Source organism: Rhinolophus sinicus, chromosome 15 (assembly GCF_057876585.1).
Source record: "Rhinolophus sinicus isolate RSI-liver-muscle chromosome 15, RSI-T2T, whole genome shotgun sequence".
Classification (NCBI taxonomy): domain Eukaryota; kingdom Metazoa; phylum Chordata; class Mammalia; order Chiroptera; family Rhinolophidae; genus Rhinolophus; species Rhinolophus sinicus.
The window spans coordinates 66,793,876-66,811,373 of record NC_142515.1 but is presented as its reverse complement, the minus strand read 5'-3'; the positions used below and the strand labels follow the sequence as shown (position 1 = coordinate 66,811,373).

The window sequence follows — 17,498 nt, the reverse complement described above, 5'->3', positions numbered from 1 at the left end:
GCACCATTTTACATTCCTATCAGCAATACAGAAGAGTTCCAATTTCTCCACATCCTTGCCTTAATTTAAAAACTGATACTTGATTCAGTTATTCGAAAACTTTTAAGTATGTTTGGGACAATGTGGATATGTGAATCTACTTTTTCAACTGTAAATTTTATGAAATCTAAATATACATTAAGTATTCCCAATAAAAATTTAGCGTCTGCATTGAGATGTGCTGTATGTGGCCAATACACACCAGGTTTCAAAATTTAGTACAGAAAAAAAAAAAAAATCTCATCGATAATTTCATATGTTGATTACATATGAAATGATATCTTGGATATAACACAAATAAAAATATTAAAATTAATTTTAACTGGTTTTTACTTTTGTAAATGCATCTATTAGAAAAATTTTAAATTACGTATGTAGCTTACATTATATTTCTATCGGACAGCAAGCACTACTATAGAGGTAGCCTTTACTCCTTGACATAATGCAAGTCACCAGATTCCAGAAGACAACTCCTCCTGGAGTCCCAATAGTTGTAAGTCAAATAAATTCTCTTAATCCTCTCTTCTGCTGTTTATATTTACACCCATCATTCTTTTACATGGGAGGAGTCCCTGAATGAAAATTTCTATCAATTGTTACTGCGAAAAGCTGGGCTGTCTGTTATATCTAGTCCCCCGGTGACTATCTGGTGCCCAGGCTTGGGTATCCTATTTTCTATGTTGTGTTGGTGTATAATAGCCCGATGCCTTCCATTACAGAGTTGATTAACTCCTGTTGTTGGGTGAAGGCTCTGGGCTGCAGGACAGTGCCACACCAAGGAAAGCTCAGGAGATGTGTTAATGTGTTTGCAAAGTTTCCTTCCTTCTCCTTTGATTTGACAATGCTGCCTTGACACAACTTTGCCTCCTGTATCTTTGTGGTTCTTACCTACTTACATCTTATTTCCACTCTGAAAGCAGTCAGGAATCCTGGATTACTTTCACCTCTGTGACAACAAAATAGTGGGGCAAGACCTAGAGGAGGTGTGGTCACTTTCAGTGACTGATGGCCACATGTCCAGAGTGGTGAGGGTGTGTAAGGGAATCCAGGAAAGAACCCTGAAATGTTGGGTAGGGAACAGCCAGAAGCTGGAATTGAAGCAGAAAAGCTGTTGTGACTATATTTCTGTTGCTCACACCAAGGTCACTCAAGATGCAATAACCACCACCACCACCACCTGAGTTAACAGCAAAAATTAGCCTCCTCCCTAGAGGATAAATTGTGCCTAAGTTTTAAAAAAATAATTTTGGAATAATTTAAAATCTACAGAAAAGTTGCAAAGATAGTACAAGAAGGTTCTGTATACCCTTCTCCATTTCTCCTATATTTAATGTCTGATACAACCATAGCTCATTTGTCAAAACTAAGAAATTCATATTGGTACAATGCTCTTAAATTACAGACTTTAATGTGATTTTACCATTAGCGTCCTACTGTTTAAAATCCAACCAACAGTCCCACATTGCATTTATTATATACCAAGTTCTCCCCTATTTTACCATTCACATTAATGTTTATTTTCTCATTAGGTTATAGGCTTTAAGGCTTTATTTGTGTGTGTGTATGGTCATGTATAGTTCAGATATAAATTCATTCATACTGGTGATGTCCACCAAAGACATAGTTATGATCAAACAGTGAAGGGTTAGTTGCTATAGTGAGGGAGATCTCACACCACTGAGGGGGGTGTTAAAGAGGGCATATTATAGCATTTAGACTTGTTAGGTGATTTGGGGGAGGGTCCATGGAAACGGGTCTATTCTGGTGCTATCAGCAGGGGCAATTCAGTGATTAGCTTAATACCGTATTTTGTAGTGTATAATGGGCACTTTTCTTTGCCCAAATTTGTGAGAGAAAAGGATGTGCATTATACATGGGTAGTACTAATTCTACATCTATGTAAATGTTTTTAATTATTTTATTTATGCTTATGCGTTAAAAGTGTAATAGTAGAAATCAATAACGATATCTGTATGCAAAATAATACTCTGGAATATGATAATCGGTTTTGTTGAACTTAAGATGAACTTACAACCACTAAGAGTTCTTTGCCTTCTATCATAAGTTTGTTACCAGTACATAAAATTTCTTGTACCTTGTACCTGTTCTTATGTTTTGTAATTATTTGTTATGTAAAATTTCTTGTAGCGTAATATGGTAAAAAATAAATGCTAAAATTCCTTTGTAATACAAAAAACAAGTATTGTTGTCGCACAGCAGTCTAACTGTCTGTCCCCTCGTGCCTATCCCTAAAGAAAGAAGAGTCTGTGAGACTGATCCTTTCAGGGACTTTGCTTCACCTTTGTGCTTACACTTCATGTCTCTCTGGCCCCCAAAAGACAGTTGGTCAGCCAATGACGGGTAAGATTCCTCACGGGAGGAACAACCCAAGCCAGGCGTAACCATGTATGGACCACCAGGAGAACTCACGGGTCAATAGAGGTGGGCACAACCCCCACCTTCCCCTGGCTAAGGAGAGCTTCTGCTTCTGTGGCCATATTCCTTCCCACAACCTGCTTGGGAAGTGAGTCAATGATGTGATAACATCAGTTCTCCTTCCTTTCTTATCAATAAGTTTCAGCATAAAGGTTTTGTCCCTGGGGAGGCACATATCATAATTGTTAAGACATCATGGGACTTTCTATTCCGGCTGTTTGCAGGCAAGGATGATTGATTTGAATTAGTTTTCTGGTATGATGTATGAGACTCAGACAGTGGAGAAAACAATACTACTTCCTTGCGTGTATATCAATAAAAGCCAGAAGGTGGCCTGATTCGGGGGCTCTCAGTCCTTTGAGGCTATGAGACCTTTGGCCCCGTTTCATAACTTTCTTGATTTCTGTTTCTTTCTTAACCCTTCGCCGTCCCTTCTCGTTCTCTCACTGCCTGTGTTGTGCTGCACCCGACAAAGTATCTAAATGCAAACAAATAAAAATTTGAGTTAAAAAAACGAAATTTTCCCCCTGAAAGTTTGGGCAAAAAACGTGACTGCACATTATACACGGGAGCACATTATACACAGCAAAACATAGCAACTTTTATCTAGAAAGCAGGAGGGATGGAACAGGGCTAGAGGTGTCACTGGAGAAACAGTAGTCACTCAAGTTAGCTGGGGAAAGTATGGTTATCTTTCAGGCATGACTAATCATTTTCTTCTCCTTCCATCCCATCAGAGTCCTCATTTGATGTCACTATTCCATGACGTTGCTTATGTTCATCGGGGCATCCAAGCCAGCTCCCACTCTTGGCTCTCAGGGTTGCTTTTCTTTTTAGTGCTGCACCTAATCATAATTGAGATAGAAACCAAAAAGAGATTGTTATCAGCTTTTGCTACAGAGATCTGACAACTCTTGGTCCCTGACACTGCTAGCTCTGACTGCGTACACGTGCTTAACAAAAACTCCTCACTAAGGGCTGGCGAGTTTAGTCTGTCTTTATCATAAAAACACAGCTGGTAGGAACTCAAGTGATACTGAACTGGTGCGTTTCTCCAGCAGTGACCTGAGTGGTGACACCCTCTGCGCCAGCACTTTGTCCCTGAGAACCAGACCCGAGGCCAAAGCTCAGCCCTCGGGCGGAACCGAGAGCCAGTTGGGTCGACTTGACGGTTTGGAGGAGTGACCCAAGAACAGACAGCACACCCGTAACTACTTCTCAAAGCTCTCATAGTCTCCATTATCCGTCTCCGGTTTCCGGTTCCCTCTTTCTTCCTCCGCAGGAAACGGCTCTCATTTTCTTCCCTCACGCGGGTCTTCAACCCAGGCGTCCTTTGGGCTCACTGTTTTCGGGGAGAACTCCCAGTATCTCCAGGGACACAGAAATGCTCAGCTGACGCTTCCCTCCCCTGAGCCCGGATCACTGGAGTCCCGCGCTCCCCTCCACAGGCCCAGGCCCCGCCCCCACCCGCTGACCAATCCTGGGCTCCGTCCCATCACAATAGCGCCCTCGTCGCCCCGCCCCCGGATGCCTGTCCAGGAGGCCACGCCTCACCCTACCACGGCCTTTGCGTCCTTGTGGTTGCGTAAGAATGGACTACGTCGCGTCCTCCTGGAAAAGGTGGAGTCCCGTGGGGAAACCGACCCAGGGTCACGTGGGCAGCCAGAAGCGGGGTTGGGGCGCGGGCTCCTGGGTGTTGGGGCGCAGGGCTGAGCGGGGGCGGAGCACGCCGAGAGCAGCAGCGTTTCCGGAAATGCCACGTGAGCAAGGCTGGCGGGAGTTATGCGCACAGCACGCTGGGCAGATCACCTCTTCCCTTCAGGCCCCTCCCAGGGCTCGCTGCCAGGGGTTTTCATGGTGGTGGTAAATAAGCCTCAGCTGCCACAGCTGCAGCTACCCTGTTTCCTGGAAAATAAGACCTAGCCAGACAATCATCTCTATTGCGTCTTTTGGAGCAAAAATTAACATAAGACCCAGTCTTATTTTATTATAAGATCGGGTCTGTATAATGTACTACCTGGTCTTATATTTAATTTTCGCTCCAAAAGATGCATTATAGCTGATTGTCTGGCTACGTCTTATTTTCAGGGAAACAGGGTACTATGGATTCCCTTGCATTCCACCCTCCTCTGGGTGCCCAGAGCGACCACCGAAGTGCGGGGTGTGAAGAAGAGTGGGTGCGTGGAGACTCGGAACCCTAGGTGAGGGGGCAGGACGGGCGGAAGGCCCGACGCCCACACAGACGCTGGACCAACCGGGGACTGACCCTGTATTGACCGGGGAGTGGGCACCCCAGTGGTGGGGACAGCAGGCCGGATATTTGGCACGGGGAGGCAGGAGTTTGCAGACGGAGCCAGGTGAGAAGTCGCCAGCCCACCTCGGGATATGGAGACCAAGGAAGCCAGCAGCTGCCAAATTTAAAGAATCCCTTCCTTCGGGCAGGGATTGGGGGAAGGGTGTCCTGGGTCAGTGGGCATCCCGGGACCTGGAGGTTTGAGGGATCTGTGCCAGCTTGCAAGGACACTTTCAAGGGTTTTGAAACTTGGTGGGAAAGAGGCTCTTTTTACTTTAGTTTGACCTTTTATTTTAGTTGTATTTTTTTAAGGCAGTACATTCACATATTAAAAGAGTCACAAACTTGCACACAGCTTTATCACTCAAAAACTTTTTTCTCTCTATTTCCTGCTTCCTCAGGAAATATTTTCAAACCTTTGAACTTTTCTTCTCCAGAAGTTTTATTTTTTCCTCTGGTATCTGCATTTCTTCGCTGTGTTCTTCCTTCTCCAGTTTCACTAAATTTGGTCTGAAATATTTCCTCATTGATTTCCTTTGCTTCCTAGTCACACTTTGCTGCTGCGTGTGTGTAGTCGGCCATTTGTTTTTCTTTCCCTTTTTCTAGTCACATCCTTGACTACAGGTGTGATTAAAAAATATGGTGAATGCTGCTGCCAAGTGCCATCCTATGGAAAGGCAGGGATCTTCAATACTGGAAGCGCCGCATCGAACCTTGTTGCTGTGTGACAGGTTTCAGCTTGTTCGGTGCAGTCAATTGGGTGTGAGCTACGGTTGAGAGGTGTGTTTTAAAGTGTGCCGTAAATCATAGATCGTGAACAACGCATTAACATGAAATTTTGTTTCAAACTGCAAAAAGTGCTAAAGAAACACACGAAATGTTAAAATTAGTTTATGGTGATTCTGTAGTGACCATGAAGATGGTTTATAAATGGTTTGAGCAGTTTTGTAATGGTTGTGAATCAATTGAAGACTAGGAGAGATGGGGACATCTTTCTACATCAAATACCCAAGAGAATGTTGAAAGAGTAAGTGATTAAACAGGCGATTGATTAGTAGGGAAATTTTCGAGGCTCTGAACATTTCTTATGGTTCCGTTCAAAGCATTTGAACAACAGATTTGAACAAGAGGCAAGTGAGTGGGAAATTTGTTCCCTGCATTTTGACGGTCGAACAAAAGCAACAGCATTTGTCAGTATTTTTGGAGTTGTACAATGGTGCTGCTTCAGATTCCAGCTTTTTAAATACATGTCATCATAGGAGATGAAACTTGGGTCTATGGTTATTATCCTGAGACCAACGTTCAGAGTTCTCAATGGAAATCACCCAGTTCTCCTCGTGCGAAAAAAGCACAGCAATCAAGATTGAACAACAAGGTGATGTTAATTGTGTGTTTTGACCTTGATGGAATTGTGTGAGCTGAGTTTGTACCCAGGAACACTATTGTGACCTCTGAATATTATAAGGGCTTATTAGAAGCGTTGAAGAACTGATGTGCATAGAAAACGGCCTGAGAAATGGGCAAACAGTTTCATACTCCATTATGACAACACCCCTTGTCACACATCGCTTCCGGTATGGCAATTTCTGTCAAATAAAAACATTATGGTGTGTCCTCATCCACTTTATTCACCAGATTTAGTACCTTGAGACTTCTGGCTTTTCCCCAAAGTCAAAATGACCATGAAAGGTAAGCGCAACTAAAGACACGAAAGAGAACTTCAGAACTGCTTCAGAAGGTGGCAAGTACGATGGGATGTGTTTGAAGTGAGGGGGAGTATTTTAAGGGGGATTAATGGCAATGTGTCTTTTACTGTAATAAATTAAAAAAAAAAAATTTAAACATTCACCGTAGTTTTTGATCACACATCTTACATTTGCATTGGTTCTTTTTTGACAGCTGGAATGAGACTGAATTTAGCAGGTGCTAGGAGTAGGTCCAGGGCTTTGTCTCAGGCTCATATATATTTTCTTTATGATCAAGATTTTGGGTGAGTATTTGAGATCTTGCTGTCTTGCATATGTCAGTTTGGCTCAAGTAAACTCATATAAAAAAAGATTTTTGTATGTAGTTTTTTCCCTCCATTTAAAAAAACAGGAAATATGACATGTAAGAGATATACTGTAAAACATATCTCAAAGGTGTAAAGAATATTACTCAACCTAAGATCTGTGTATCCACCACTAATCTTAAATAGAACTCTCTCTACATTTATGACTCTGTAAAATCCAAATCATCACAGCACATCCTTCTCCAATCACTGTGTTGAATTTTATTCTTGTCAATTACTTGCTTTTTATAATTGGACAAAAGTTATTTGTATCCCAGAAAAAAATGTATTGAATAGTTTTGGATGTCCTTGGATTCTATATATAAGGTGTTTCCATACTCTTATGTTTTTTCAGTGCCTTTCTGTTAATCAATCTTGCCTGTTGTCTTCGCAGGATGATTCCAAGACCGAGCATAAAGCCATAGTATTTTGCACTGTTTTATAGTATTTAATAAGTTTAATAAGCAGTCAACAACTTATTTCTCCACTGTTCTGTTAAAGGATATATAGGTTGTTTCTAGTTTGGGATATTATAAACAGTGGTGCTTTGAACCAGCATATGTTTTCTGGGGCACATGTGCCAGACTTACTTTAGGCTCCATACCTATGATGGAATTCCTGGGTCATAGGATTTGTCCACATTCAACTTCATCACATAAGGACACTTTCCAAACAGGTATACCAGCTTCCCTCCGTAACCTAGTGGGATTGCTAGATTATATAGTGAGTAAATATTTAACTTTATATTTTGCATTCCATTAGCAATGTATGAGAGTTCCAGTGACTTTACATCTTTCCCAGCACTTGATATCATCATCAGTTTAGAAAATTAAAAATATTTATTTTAGTCATTCCATAGGGGTATATGATTATGTTCTTTCATGGCTTTAATTTGCATTTCACTAATTGCTAATAATGTTGATTATCTTTCATGAGCTTATTGATTATCCTATATCCCTTTATAAAGTATCTATCTGGTCTAGTGGTTTCCCCACTTTTTAAAATTGGCTTGTTTCTTTCCAGTTCATTTTTGACAGTTCTTTATACTTTCTAAAACAAGTCCAGATATATGATTTGCAAAATTTTCTTCCAGTTTGTAGCTTAATACGTTGCAGAACAAAAGCTTTTAATTTTGATGAAGTGAAGTTTGTCAACTTTTTATTTTATGGATCTTGCCTTTGGTGTTATATCTAAGAACTCTTTGCACAACACTAGGACTTGAAGGTTTTCACCTATATTTTCTTTTAAAAGTTTTATCTTAACAATTTGACATTTTACACACAAGTATAAGGTTTACTGTAAGGTTTTTTTGTTTGTTTTTGAATGAGCTGTGAGGTTTAGATCAAGGTTCTCTCTCTTTTTTTGCATATGGATATAATTTTGTTCCCACGCCATTTGTTGAAAATACTTTCTCCACTGAATTGGCTTTGCTTCATTGTAAAAAATCAGGTGGCCATTTTTGTGTCGATCTAGAGCTGGACTCTTTACTCTGTTCCATTCATTTATATGTGTATCCTTTCATCAATACTCCACTGTCTTCATTGTAACTTTTTGCTAATTTCTAAAATTGGGTAGTATGAGTCCAACTTTATTGGCTTTTTTCAAAATTGTTTGGCTGTTCTAGTCCCTTTGCCTTTTTATATAAATGTTAGAATAAGTTTGTCCATATATCTATAAAAACTTTTGCTGAGGTTTTAATAGGAAATGTGTTAAATCTATACAGTATATCATTTGGTGAAGAATTGACATCTTAGTATGTTGAGTCTTCCAATCTGTGAACACAGAATGTCTGTCCATTTACTTAGATTTTCTTGGATTTCTTTTATAATCATTTTGCAGTTTTTAGCATACAAGTCTTGCATGTTTTGTTAGATACCTGAATTTTTTTTTGAGCTGTCATTAGATTTCTACATATTTTATTGCTATTATATAGAAATATAGTTGAGTTTTATATGTTGATACTACTTACATTATTAGTTCTAGGAATTTGGGGGGTATGTTTCTTGGGATTTTCTATGTAGCCCATCATGCCACCTGCTGAAGGGGTAGTTTTACTTCTAATGTTCTAATTTGTATGCTTTTAATTTGCTTTTCTTGCCATATTTCACTGAATAGGACTAAATTATGACATTGAATTAGAGTGGTGAAGTGGACATCCTTGCCTTGTTCCTAATTTTGGGGAGAAGCATGCAGTTTTTCACCATTAAGTGTGGTTTATAGATGGTCTTCATCAAGTTGGGGTGGTTCCCCTCCATTTCTAACTTGCTGAGAGTTTTTATCATGAATGAGTGGTGCTGCATTTTGTCAAATACTTTTTCTATGTCAATTCATATGTAATTGTGTATTATTTCCTCTTTAGCCTGTTGATATGCTGCATTACATTGATTGATTTTCAAATGCTGAACCACCCTTTCACATTCCAAACTCTACTTGGTCATAGTATATAATTATTTTCTCTATCACTGAGTTCTATTTGCTGATATTTTGAGAAGGATTTAACATTTATATTTATGAAGGCTATTGGTCTAGTTTTCTTTTTTTTGCACTGTCAGGAACCTTACTACGTGAGTTGGGGAAGTGTTTCCTCCTCTTCCATTTTCTGGAAGAGCTGGTGTAAAATTGGTTTTGATTCTCCTGTAAATATTTGATATAATTTTCCAGTAAAACCATCTGGATTTGGAGATTTTGGGGGGAGTTTTTAATTTATATATTCGATTCCTTTAGTAACTATAGGTCTATTCAGATGATCTGTTTCACGTTGAGTGAGCTGCAGTTAGTAGGCTTTTTAGGAATTGGTACATTTCATCTCAGTTGTCAAACTTCTGTGAATGGAGATCTTTATAGTTTTCCCATTATACCCTTTGAGGTCATTTTACCAAAATTGGAATCTTTTCAGTCATTATTTTTTCAGATACTTTTCAGTCCCACACTGTTCCCTTCTGGGACTCTCTTGACATGAAAGTTAGGTCTTTTGTTGAAGTCCCAGAGATCCTGAAGCTCTGTTCATTTTTTGCTGCTGTATTATCTCTGTTGTTCACGTTGGGTAATTTTTATTGTTCTGTATTCAAGTTCGCTGTCCCGCACCCTCCCCTTTGGCTCCATTCTACTTTGAGCCCATCTGGTGAGTTTTTTTATTTTGGTAATTATTTTTTTCAGTTCAAGAATTTCTGCTTGGTTCTTTAAATCTTTCTTTGCCAGGTTGTACTTTTTCAGTTACTTGAAATATGCATGATTGCTTATTGAAGCATTTTTATGATGGCTGGTTTAAAGTTTTTGTCAGATATTTTAGCATTTTGGTGTTTGATGATGTAAGGGCTGAAAAGTTTTTTCTTCTTCCCTTCTAGGTTCTTTGGCTGGTCATTAAATTGACGTAAGACAGATAACAGGAGAAAAACATTTAATTTCGTATGTAAGGAAGCCCCATAAAAATATCGGAATCAAAGGCAGTCAGGCAATTGAGGCTTATCTGCCATCCTTAACAAAGAATGGGAAAGGGACCTGGTGCTTCAAAGGGGAGGAGGGCAGTTCACAAGGAGATAAGAAGAGCAGATGTTTGGTGATCCGTTGTTTGCCCTGCCCTGCAGGTGTCAGTGAGTCTTTCAGATGAAGTTCTCTCTGGTAATGGCTCTCGTTCTAGGCCAGGCCCCATATCCACATTTTTTTAGGCAGATAAGGGAGAAGTGAAACTTTCTTGATTCTGCTGGGTCTTGATTGCCTTTAGCTCAAAATAATCCACATGACAAAGTGGCACATTTTGGGGTGACATTCTGTTCCCTTTCAGTATCTTTTTGACTTTCTTTTCTCATATAAGTGGGTGTTTTCCTGGTTCTTGTTATGATGATGATTTTTTATTTATTGGATTCTGGACATTTTGAGCATTTAGATGAGACTCTAGCTTTTACTTAAACCTCCTGTTTTTAGCACCATACTGGCAAGGGAAGGGGAGTTCTGCCTCATTACTGTCAGTTCTCCACTCAGCTTCTGTGGACAGTGTGGGGAGAGGGAATGGGAGCGGTGCTTCATTCTAGTGGAGTGAGTGGCTCTTCAGGTTCCCCACTGGACCTTCAGTGGCAACACCATGCCTGTGATGTTTTGTATTGCAGCCTGGTGAGGGTGGAAGTCTGGGATTCCTATTAGTCTTTTATTGATATGGGTGGGGTGGTGTCAGACTGTTTTTCTATGGTGTTTGGCTATAGTAGGGTGGTTATTGCCTACAAGTTTTCTGTCTTACAAATCTGCCTCTTTCTTTGTCCTTTGGCTAGAGAGAACAGGCTTTTCTTAGACTTTAAAACTCTGCACCTATTGACACTTTCAGATTGCTTGTTTCTCTAACACCCAGTCTGGAATATATGAGGCAAAAATAAAACCCAGGGAACCCAATGTCATGTCATTCCTTGTGTCCCAAGATCTCTTCTTGGTCTGCTATTTTTCTTTTCATTTTAATTTTAACCTAAATTTGTTATAAGGATGAAACAGTTGGTTGCTTATCACTAACAAGGCATTAAGAACAATTATTTTATTGGTTCTCTTAATTGTAACAATTATTAAATCCATAGACAGTGGGTTAAAAATTAGATTTGATCAAGGTGAAATTCAGCTGCCATTAGTTATACTCTGTGCATGTTTGCTTATGTAATGTTCAGGATGTTTAGCTGCACTTAGTGGGAAGAATATGATGTAGTATGTACTCTGTCTTGTCCTGAACTGGAAGCTTTGCCTTAACTTTTGAAAGATATTTTTGCTATCTCTAGAATTAGAGTTTGACAGTTTTTTCTTTCAGTACTTTAAAGATGTCACTCTAATGTCTTCTCACTTCCATTGTTTCCAGTGTAAAATCTGATGTTATCTTGATATATGTTCTTTATTTAACATATCTGTTTTTCTGTTTGATTTAAATTTTTTTATTTTTTAATTGTTTTGAGCAGTTTGATTACATGTTCCTTGGTGTAGTTTTCTAAATGTTTCTTTTGTTTAGGGTTCATTGAGCTTGGAAATGCAGGTTTTAGTTTTTTAGTTTTTTTTTTTTTTTTTTTTAAGTGTGGAAAGTTTTAGGCCATCATTCTTCAAATATTTTTGCTGTTTTCCTTACGCCCCTCACCCCCAATTATCTATATGTTAGTCTGCTTGAAGTCATCTTATAGCTCACAGATGTTCTTTTCAACTTGGGAGGATATTTTTGGAGAAATGAACTTGATTGCCTTCAAGTTCAGTAATGTTTTCTTCTGCTGTCTCTCACCTGCTCTTTGTCCCATCCAGTGTATTTTTCATCTCAGACATTATTGTTTTGTTTCTAGAAGTTTGACTTTGGTCTTTACATCTTCTATGCCTGTACTTAACTTTTTGAACACACAGAATACAGTTACAGTAATTGTGTTTGTATCCTTTTCTGCTAATCTAACACCTGTGTCAGTTCTGGATCAGTTTCAATTTATTGAGTATTCTCATTATAGATCATGTTTTCTTCATGCTTGGTAATCTTTTACTGGATGTGAGGCATTGTGATTTTACTTTTTTGGATGTTGGATATTTTGTATTCCTATAAATCTTCTTGAGCTCTGTTCTGAGTTATAATTAAGTTACTTGAAAATAGTTTGATCCTTTTGGTCTTCATCATTTTTTTAGGATTTGTTAGGCAGGTCCAGGGCAGTTCTCAGTCTAGGGTTAATTATTCCCCACTACTGAGGTAAGATCTTTCTGAGTACTCTACCCAATTGACCATGAATTATGAAAATTTTCAGTCTGCCTGCTTAGAACAGGCACTACCTACTGTGTTTCCCTGAAAATAAGACCTAGCCAGACAATCAGCTTTAATGTGACTTTTGGGACAAAAATTAATGAAGACCCAGTCTTATTTTACTATAAGATCGGATATAATATAATATAACATAACATAATATAATTTACATAATAATTATAATACCAGGTCTTATATTAATTTTTGTTCCAAAAGATACATTAGAGCTGATTGCTCTGGCTAGGTCTTATATTCGGGGAAACATGGTATTCCAGGAACAGGCCCTCAGTGAGCATTGGGCACCTTTCCCTCTAATGCTTTTGGGTGGTTCTTTCCCAGGACCTGGGTAATTCTTTAGCTACATTCTGCTGAGTGCTTAAGGGGGACCCTCTGTAGATCTCCGGGTTTTTCTCTCCCTGTATCTCTCTCTTCTCTGATGCTCTGTTCAATGAACTCTAGCTGCCTTGATCACCCCAGACTCTCAAATCTGTCTCTTCAACTGTGGGAGTCTGCCAGGCTCTGCCTCAGTTTTTTTCTTCCTGCACCATAGCTCAAAAACTTCTCGAGGCGGAAAGCTGGGGTAGTCATAGGGTTCATCTCATTTGTTTTCTGTCTCTCCTTTGTTGCCTGACGTCCGTTGTCATGGAAACATTTTTTTCCTCATATTTTGTTAACTTTTTGGATTGTTTCAGGTTGGAAGGTTAATTTCATCCCCATTACTCACTCTATCTTGCCTAGGGGTGGCAGTCTTCCATATTTTGTTTTAATGTCTTTTTCTTTTTATTTGTTATTATTATTTTTTAAGGAGGGCACGGCTCACAGTGGCCCATGCAGGGATCAAACTGGCAACCTTGGTGTTATTAGCACCATGCTCTAACCAACTGAGCTAATCAGTCACCCCTTGTTTTTATTTTCACTCAAGTCATTTTAAGTTTATTTTTTAATTTGGACCAGAGCACAGAGTGGTGAGTACATTGTTTTCTTAGTTTTACAACACTCTATGGTCCATTTTGTTATACATTATGTATGTATATATTCCCTTTAATCCGCATTTCCTATTTCCATTCTCTGATCTCATTGGCAACAATTCTAGTTTGAATTACGTATATCCTTTTATTATATGTGAACTTGTAAAATGTATAACTTGTTTATTGAGCAATTTATTTGCAATGCACATAACTAATATTCTGCTGGCGAATTTGTTCATTTGTCCTCCAGCACAGTGTTTTCACATCATGTTGATATGTGATAGTTACTCCGTTAAACTTCCGTTTTCTGCTTGTTCATCTAACATTATTCTGTTCCTCCCCATATTTCACTTGAAAGCAGGATTGCTGGTCATAGTTTATGCATGTGTATATCCTGCCTCTTATTCAGTCCATGTGGAAATTATCACCTTAATTCTAGAATTTACTTTAGCTAAAAACTCTATATTAATTTAGACTTAGCAATTTATTATATACTTTTCTGCTTATCACTATTGTTTATTTGTATCATGTTTTCTTTTTAGAATCAGTTTTTTATTTTATAGACTCCATCCTCTAATAATTCTTAAAAATAGTATTTAGGGATTGAAATAAATCTGCATTTAGGCATTACTTGATTGCTTTTTTTCTAATTGAGAATTTTAGGATCAAAATTACATTCCCTTGGCACATAGAAGCCATTGCTCCTTTGTATTCCTATAAGTATTATTGCTGATGTGATTCTGGTTCTTTTCTAGAGCTGGCCAAAATTTTTATTTTCCACCTGTGGTTTAGAAAATTCTGATATGTTCTTCATTTATTTTAATGTTAACCTAAGTGTTTTATAAGGATAAAGCAGGTAGTTGCTTATAACCACAAGGCATTAAGAACAATTATTTTATTAGTTCTGTTAATTATAACAATTATTAAAGCCATAGATAGTGGGTTAAAAATGTTAAGGTTTGAACATCAGGTGAAATTCAGCTTCCATTATTAGTCATACTCTGTATAAATATACCTCCTATCACAAACAAGTTAACCAGTATTATTGGTTAATTGTAAGAGTTTTTTTTACAATTAATAATTATAACTAAGACTATTACAGAGGAGTTCCTTATAATCGAGTTTCTTTATGTAATGTCACTTATACTTGCTTACCTTTCTCATCTATAAAATGGGAAAATAATGTTTATTACATATTATGTATATTAAATGAAACATGTAGTTTCTGCTTTGTTTGCAGCCACAAAAAGATATATTCAAACAAGTTTGATGTCTGCCTGTCAAGTGTTCTGATGCTTTGCCCCTAGGCTGTGGAGGTTTGGCGGCCTAGCTCTCCCGGGTGCTGTTTGCCAAAATGTGCAGAATTTCCAGTATGGAAGATGGGGCATCAGGTGTTTATTTAACCTTTTATTGAACTCTGGTCAGAAGATTATATCAAATGGCCCTGGGGAAAAAAACCATGGGACACAGATGTATTGAAGAACTCAGGTCCCACAGAACCGAAGCAGATGGGTGTTGAAGCACAGTGACACAACATAGTACCAGTGAAGGCAGCTCAGGCTGATACAGCCAGTTTTATAGGAAAACTCCACTGATTTCAGTCTAACCTTCTATAGGAAATAGGTGTTATTACAGAAGTGGAAGCTATATAAACAAGTGCACCATGAACTTGTGAAATCAGTATTTTTTTTAAAAAATTCCTTTTCAGTATTACATAATACCTCAAAATGGCTCTTGCATTTTGAGCCTATTTCAATTTATATTGCAGTAGCGTACCTCAGAAGTTGTATATGTATATTGAAGTAATTTTGGTTATGTGAAATACAACTTTTTTTTGAAATACTACTTTTATACCATGCTGCTCTAAATACATTCAACAGACATGCTTTTGAAAAATTCAGTTAAAGGTGTTAGATCCATAAATTTTTTTAAATTTGATTTTTTTTTCCATTTTAATCTTTTTTTTTCCTTTATAATCCTTTAAGATAAGATTTTACAATATTAAATATGAAAATTTAAACATAACACTAATACTGTAGGATTTTGGTCTTTGTGATTATATGCAATTGTGAAGCCTTAATTTAAAGCTCTCTTTTTCTGTTCATTTTAGTTGTGTTTTGCTAAGGGAAACATTTAACTACATTTTTTGTTACCAAATTAAAATAAATTGTTTTTCACAGAAAGACTCACAGGACTCAAGATACAGTCATACTTATGACTAAGATTGATTACAGCATAAGGATGCAAAGCAGAGTCAGTAAAGGGAAAAAAAAGGTGCATGAGGTAAAGTGCAGAGGAAACCAGACATAAGCTTCCCAGAGTCCTCTTAGTGGAGTCACACGGGATGCACTTAACTGCTGCCAGCAATAGATTGCACCAACTCATGTGAAATGTGGTCTACCAGGGAAGCTCACTGAGGCTAGGAGCCCAGAGTCTTTCTCAGGGGTCAGTCATGGAGGCACACAATTCCTGACTGATGAGAGTCACTGAAATTCCAGACACCCGGGATGAAAGCAGGTGTTCAGTATATACCACATTGTTTGTTAGTTTAGGCACAGTGAGCCACTCTTATCATTTAGGGAAAGTTTAATATGTGTGTAGGCAACTGTTTACCAGGCAAGTTTTCAGATGCCAGCCAAGGGCCGGCCTTGCAAGCAGGCCTTTCTAAGGATAGCAGGCTCAGGTGTACTATGCTAACTCCTTTTGGCACAAAATAGAAGTGGCATAATACACCAGCTGAACAACAGATTGACAGAATGGATTTTAAAAAGTGACTCAGTGTCTATCAGAAAGTCATTATATATATGACTGCTTACAGATATAGGTAGTTTTAAAGATAAAGGGGTGGAAAAGATAAGATCCAGACAAGAAACACAAGAAATCTGAAGTGATTATTGATACCAGAGTAGACTTCCGAAAAATGGAAATTACCAGAGAGAAAGAGAAACAGTATGTAATGAAAAAAACTGAATAGCCAAAACTGTTTTGAAGAAGACGACTAAAGTTGGAGGAAACACACTACCCAACTTGAAGACTTATTATAAAGCTATAGGAATCAAGCTAGCATGGTGTTAGTGAAGGGATAGATCGATTAGTGGAACAATAAAGAGCCCAGAAATTGACAAATATGGCCAATTGATATTTGACAAAATTATAGCAATTCAATGGAAAAAGGATAATTTTTAACAAATAAGTACTTGAATGACTGGATATCCATAAGCAAAAAAAAATATGAACCCCAACTGAAAGCTCATACCTGATGCATTAACTCAGAATGGCTCACTGATCCAAATATAAGACTGTAAAATAATTTATTGGTTAAGCCCCTTAGGACCGTGTTGAAATAACAGCAACTGAAGTACATCCTAAGAATACCCTTCTTATGATGTTGGTAACAGTAGTATTGTCACTATCACTGTTTTACAAATGAGGCAAATAGAAGATTAGTAACTTAAGGGCACACAGCTTGTAGATGAGACTTGTAGTAATGGTTCCTAAGGGATTTGTGTGACAGGAGAGATGGTGAAAAGGGGGTAAGAAGCAAATATTTTAGAAGACTTTCTCAAGAGTCTGGATATTGGAAGCTCATTTCTCCTCTTGATCCTGTTAATAAATCACAAATTGCCCGTCTGTATGGTGTTGCTTATTCTTTGGCATTACTGCCTCGAAGGAAACATGATGATCCCTGGACTGGAAAGGTGAAGAGGTTAACCACCCTCGTGGCCTCTGTCGCTTGTCCTGGAATTGGACCCAGCTGGATTGCTCAGTGCTCAGATGCCCCACCCCGCCGTTTTATCCCATTTAACATGTTCGACTTTGTATTTCTCCACACCATTTCTGGTTTGTCCTTATAAATGTCATGGTTTTCTCAGTAAAGTTACACCTTGACACCTACATATTTATTGCAATATGAATAGAATTTCATCATATTTTGTCAAATTACTATTGGCCAATGGGAAAGATTTAGATGATTTGCTT

At 38.3% G+C, this 17,498-nt stretch overlaps 1 long non-coding RNA gene across 1 annotated transcript; it reads right to left on the bottom strand.

Annotated features, from left to right (window-relative positions):
• Positions 1 to 1,430: 1,430 nt before the first annotated feature.
• On the bottom strand, positions 1,431 to 3,932 carry LOC148755201 (uncharacterized). The gene is made up of 2 exons (XR_016018943.1): positions 3,681 to 3,932; positions 1,431 to 3,320 (listed from the first exon to the last, which is right to left on the bottom strand). It is a non-coding gene; the product is annotated as an uncharacterized LOC148755201 (long non-coding RNA).
• Positions 3,933 to 17,498: the final 13,566 nt, after the last annotated feature.